A 6,300-nucleotide genomic window follows, 5' to 3' on the forward strand; every position below is an offset into this window, starting at 1 on the left:
CCCCCCCCCTGGTCTGAAATGAAACTCCAGATCTGTCCTTTAAACTCCTGCATCAGCGTGGAGAGGCAGGATGAGGATGATTACAGATGTTGCTCAGAACACGGCGTCTGGCTCGCTCTCCTGTGAACTTCACATGAGACCCGGTTAAAGGGCAGCGTCCTCGCAGGAATGTCTGCTGACGGTCGGCATGAGCGGAGCAGCCGGAGCATCGGGAGCCCAAAGGTCGAAGGTGTAAAGTTCTGACGTTGAGTCTCCGGTGCTGCTGTTTGGAGTCGCTGTAATTCCCCTGGAGCTTATTTTGGTCGAGCCTTTCATGTTTGTATTGTACATCTATATTTATTTATTCATTGATACGTGTTTACTCTTTTAGCAGCTGAGAGAAATGAGGGCAAAATTAAGCTAAGAGCGTTTGACACAGGCCTGATTTTAAAAAGAAGAAAATAAATCAGCTTCTCCTCTGTGATATTAAAGTAGGGCAGAGAGCAAAACAAGTAAACAGACTGTTTACTGGAGGAAGTTTAGAGAGCACAACATTTAAAATGATGAAGGAAATATTTCAGCAGCCAGAGAACCAGCGAGGAAACACACCCAAGTTTACTCCAGCTTTATATCTTCATATCTGAGGACTCTTATTTTGTTAACTAGATGTCTTCAATAAGGACAGTGTGTGTGTGTGTGTGTGTGTGTGTGTGTGTGTGTATGTGTGTGTGTGTATGTATGTATGTGTGTGTGTGTGTGTATGTGTGTGTATGTGTGTGTGTGTATGTGTGTGTGTGTGTGTGTGTGTGTGTTAAGGGTACTGGAGGTTTTAGGTCTCACCAGGTCGAGCTTCAGATGTTTGTTTTAAATGTAATGTTCATTGTGTTTCCAGAAAAAGCTGCTCACACACACACACACACACACACACACACACACACAGTTTGAGGAGGGGGGTCACACAGTCAGTGTGGGGGATGTTATTTATATTCTCCCACCTCCTCTGGTTCAGTTTAGACACCAGTTTACCCAGCAACCCCCTCTGCTCTCTCAGGGGGGTTAGGTAAGTCCAGGTGGAGGGTTGGGGGTGGAGGTGGGGGGTGGGGTCGACCACCTGACTTCACCACCAGGACATGTGAAGATATGATGCTGAACATTTAAGATCTTGCTCCAACCAGAGGACGCCGGTCGTCACACAGTCACAGTTTGATCCACTCAGGTCACTAAACAAAGATGGTGGCTGACGGGATGTGTGTGTTGTTGCTGTGTCTTCCGTGTGTTTTCAGTTTAAGTGGCGAGTTAAAAACTGAAGTGGAATCAAAAGCATCTGACAGAGCGTCGAGGAAAATATGCACAAACACATCCCCAGAAAGACTTCAGAGCTGCAAACATCCATATTTAGAGCAATTTAAATCCCACTTTCAAGTGCCTCTGAACCCAGACTCTGAGTGCAGCGTTTGAGGCTTGGTTTCCATATTTTTGCCATTTTCCTCTGTGGAGATTGGCTGCTGGTGAAAGTAGGTCGACCACAGTGGAAGCTTGGCTCTGCTCCTCGTAGACGCTTCCTCACTGTGGCTTTTCTCTGCAGGAGGAAAAAGCTCTCTCAGTCCGTGCACACGAGCAGCACCATCATCATCATCATCACCATCATCATCATCATCATCATCATCATCATCATCATCATCATCACCATCATCATCATCATCATCACCATCATCATCATCATCATCTGTGGGAAATGAACATGAATAATAATAATAATAATAATAATAATAGTAATAAGAGCATGTGTAATTATCATATGTATTGATTTAATAAGCTCACATATATAAATTAAATATTTTTAATAAGCACATACACAACTATGGGTATTTCATTTATGATATAAACTAATATTTTCATATATCCAGAGGATGCACATACTCTGCCTTTAACATGAATTAACTGATTTCTTTTCTTTCTTTGTTTTTTTTACCTTCAAATCTGCTGTTGACCTTTTTTGAATTTGTCCTTTCACAGCCTTCAGTTCATCCTCCTCTTCCTCCTGTTCCTCCTCTTCCTCTGTCCCGCTCCCTCCTCCCTCTCTTGGCAAAGCGCCCAGACTCAAACATCCCCTTTCACAAATATGCACTCCCCATCCTCAAACCCCCCCACCCCCTCTTTCCTCCACCTAAACCACCACCGCCATCATCTAAACATATCCTGCCCCAGGCCTGCTGGATAACTTTCCATGAGGCTGTGACTGACACCAGAGAGTTTTTTTCCCCTTCCCACAAAACCTGATCCCATCCCTGACCACGGCCGAGGAGGAGGAGGAGGAGGAGGAGGAGGAGGAGGGAAGCGCTCCTCCGTGAATCATGGCTGGGAACCAGATGTTCACAGCTAACAATGACAGAGGGGGAGAAATCTCTGCCGCTGCAGTCGAGCTCCTGTGGGGATTTCAGCCTCCACGCTCAGGCTGTTATTAGAGCAGGACTGGGGTTTTTTTTAGCTTGGGAAAAAAGATGAGAGCATGTGAAGCTGTCGGGGTCGTGGTGGAAATCCTGCCCCGCCTGTGGGACGACTCTGAGACGCAGTGAATGAGAGGACAGGATCAGGTGAATGCTGCGAGTTAAAGCTCGATTCACCGGCACAGGAACCACCAGCGTCTGATTTCAGCCAATCAGGAAACTCTCTAATAATATGGTGTTATTTCTGCCAGAGGGTGAAGGTTCTGCAGCCGCCATGTCCAGCGAGCTGAGCAAGCATATAGATACAACAGAAGAAGACCCAGGACAGAGCCCTGAGGTGTCCCACACTTCAGAGAGACAGGAAGATAATGTGGAATAAGTTTTAGTTTAATGTCTGTCTCCACTATTTATATTGCTCTGCACCTGTGACAGTCAGAGCAGCAGCCATTTTGTTTTTGGGTTGTTCGCCCGTCACATTCTCGTGGACACGATATCTCAGTAACACCTTGATGGAACTTCTTCAAATTTAACACAAACGTTCACTAGGACTCAAGGATGAACTGATCTGATTTTGGAGGTCAAAGTTCCAAATTTGTATTTGACTATAAAGCATTAAGGCTCCATCCACACTGATACATGTTAGTTGTGTTTTATTTTGAAATCTCTCGAATTCTGTTTTATTTTGAAAACTCTTGTCTTGAGTAACGGCTAAAGAGGTCACCGTGACCTTTGCCCTTTGAGCACCAAAATCTAATCAGTTCATCCTTGAGCCCTAAAGAATGTTTTCCGTCAGGGTGTTACTGAGATATCGTGTCCATGAGAATCAGACAGACGACCTGAAAACAAAATGGCTGCCACTCTGACGGAGGGGTAATTACTGTGTAACTCTTTGGCTGAGTGTTGTTGTTGTCTTCATGTTGCTGGGTGATCACTGGTGTGTGTCATGAGCCAGTTCGCCAGCAGCTACTGCTCCACATCAAAGACACACTGACAAAAAGAAGGTTTTTTTTACGGATTACTCCTTTAGCTGTGATGAAAGCAGCAGCAGTCGTCCGTCCCCTCCCTCCTCCGTCTGTTCGGGTTCCCGTCCCGCTTGGCGCCGCGGGGGCTCGTTTCCTCGCCTCTCTGCTGGGCCGTGTGGGCCGCCGCTCTTACACAACACGAGAAGGAGAAGAGCGACCGAAGTTTAGAAACACAACACTCCGAGCTGGGAACTGGGAGATATATATACAGCTACAGCCGGAGGCCACACAACACACACACACACACACACACACACACACACACGTGCACACACCCACGCACACACAAGGTGGTAATAGTAGGAGCTGTCGGATTGGTATGCATGGATGGAGAGTGGGAGGGAATAAAGTCACATTTCACAGCCTGAAGCAGGAAGAGGGATACAGCCTTTGATCTGAGAGGACGGAGAGAATTCACTGGAAGTTTAGTTCACAGGCGAACGCTTACATAACCACGAGCAGACCACGCCTGTCCATCAGCAGCTGATGGAGGCTTCAGCTGCCTGGATGTTGCTCCTGACCTCGTTCTTCCTGGTCACTTGTTAAACTCAGAGGTGCATCGTTAGACAAATGATTGGGGGTCACAAGGGGGAAAAAGGGGGCGCCCGATGTCCCTTCATATTGGTACATTTTGCAGTGACAACTATAAATCTCCCATTAAGGCACCATACTGTGCACTAACCAAAACAATCAGAAGCTGCAGTTCCTCTAACGGCCACTAGAGTCTGGCTCCAACAGTGAGTCAGTCCCCATAGACTCCCATGTTAAAATGTCCAACTTTACAGCAGAAATAAACATGTTTACAGCCTGGTACAAAAACTGTTCTGGTCTCTAGAGATAATTTCCTCCTTCATGACACCTGTTTATGTTTTTTTAAGATCTAAAGTTATGAAGGATTGAGGGCGTGGCCTCTTTGAGTTACAGGAGGGTGTGGTCACAGTGAATGTTTGGCTGAGCTCCTGTTTTTACAGGTGAGTCAAACTGTATAACTATTTTATTTTATGATAGCATTCATTAGCAGGTATCAGTGTCTGTGTTCACCTTACCTAGCTTGTTAGCTGAGCTCATTAACTAGCTAATTAGCCAGCAAATTGATTAGCCTTGGGATAACCTTCGAGTGAGATGCTTAGCTGTGCTAACGTTGCTAACGGGGGTGTACTGTCATGCACCAAAGTCTCAGCTCCACACACACCCCGCCTCCATTTTTGGATTTCCTGGAAGTTAGGGGCGGAGTCAGACACTGCCAAGATGGCGAAGGTGGAGCAGCTCACTCTGAGCTTCAGAAACCTGTGGGTGATGTCACAGAGGCAGCAGCCATCTTTATTTAGAGACTGTGCTGTAAAGTTGGACATTTTAACATGGGAGTCTATGGGGACTGACTCACTGTTGGAGCCAGACTCTAGTGGCCGTTAGAGGAACTGCAGCTTCATGTCCAGACAAACATACGCACAAATGTAGTCATATGACGTTTTGTCCAGAATATTTTTTTCTTTTTTGTTGTGATGTCAGACTGAGAGGAGACACTGGTCCAGAGCAGCTGAGCCACGCAGCATCTGTTGCCATGGTGATTTGACAAAATAAGCCTCACTCGTTTTCATTCACTTCACTGAAGAAAAAAAATGGATTTCACGTTTCAGTCGGGAGTAAACCTCCGACTCCATCCAGCAGCCACTTTCTGACCCCAGAGAGGAAGAAGCGAGGGGTCAAAGGTCGCCAGTCCAGCAGCCAACCCGGCGGTTAACCTCAGAGACAAAAGGTCCGAGGCAGAGGAGCCGCCGCACTTTGATGTCTTGGCTCCACCCTCCATCTATCAGCCGCCAGCCGCCAGCCTGTCCAGGAGAAGACTGAGGGGTAAACACTCTCCTCATCTCGCTCTGTGTGTGTGTGTGTGTGTGTGTGTGTGTGTGTGTGTTTACTGTGTCGGAGCCTTTGAAATGATCAGAGTCGAGTCGGCTGATTGGCTCTGACCTGCGGCGGGATTAGAAACACATGTCTCCACTTCCGCCTCGCCGCCAGATGAAAGCAGCAGTGACGAGGCGGAGGAGCAACGCAGCGTGAGGTTGTTTACACACAGTGAGTCTCATTACACGCCAACAGCACATGGAAACTTTCACTGTAACACGCCTGTATTCACACCAGTTACATATAGTGAACACGTGTGTGTGTCTTACATAACACACACACACACACACACACACACACAAAGCGCCGAGGTCAGATCAGACGTCGCCTCTGTGACGTCACCCACAGATTTTTGAAGCTCAGAGTGAGCTGCTCCACCTTCGCCATCTTGGCAGTGTCTGACTCCGCCCCCTAACTCCCAGCTAATCCAGAAATGGTCAAAGAGGAGGGGCCTGTGTGGCGCTCCATCACAGTACGTCCCCGTTAGCATCGTTAGCACAGCCAAGCGTCTTGTACGAAGGCTAACCCAAGGCTAATCAATATGCTGACAGAAACAATTTACGACCAGTGAAGTAAATTAAATTAGAAACATCCGACAAGAAAAAAAAAGAAAAATAGATAAAACAACATAAACAAGTCAACATAACCAACAACAAACAACCAAACAAAAGTTCTGGTTGTGTCGGAGACAAACTCTGTGGATCAGTAACGTCTGAAACCTTAAACCTTCAAGACAAAATGGAGTCAGACTAACGGCTCAAACTTCCTCTTCCTCTTCCTCCTCTTCATCACTGAAAATCAAAATGAAGTTTGGGGATGTGAAAAAAAAAAGACACGCTGAGGCAGCTTAGGCAGCATTATGGGTTTTGTTTTGTTTCCTCTCTGATGAAAGAGGAAGGATTTCACTGTCCCAGTTCAGTTATAACAGAGGAGGAGGAGGAGGAGGAGGG

General features: G+C 46.7%; 1 long non-coding RNA gene across 1 annotated transcript; it reads right to left on the reverse strand.

Moving 5' to 3' along the window:
- Nucleotides 1-487: 487 nt before the first annotated feature.
- Nucleotides 488-2,833, reverse strand: LOC147819302 (uncharacterized). Its single transcript, XR_015437063.1, has 2 exons — nt 1,952-2,833; nt 488-1,558 (listed from the first exon to the last, which is right to left on the reverse strand). It is a non-coding gene; the product is annotated as an uncharacterized LOC147819302 (long non-coding RNA).
- Between the last annotated feature and the right edge of the window lie 3,467 nt (nt 2,834-6,300).

This window comes from Seriola lalandi, unplaced genomic scaffold (assembly GCF_002814215.2).
Source record: "Seriola lalandi dorsalis isolate HSWRI2012SDOR001 ecotype SW California unplaced genomic scaffold, Sedor1 jcf7180002054090, whole genome shotgun sequence".
Taxonomy (NCBI): Eukaryota; Metazoa; Chordata; class Actinopteri; order Carangiformes; family Carangidae; genus Seriola; species Seriola lalandi.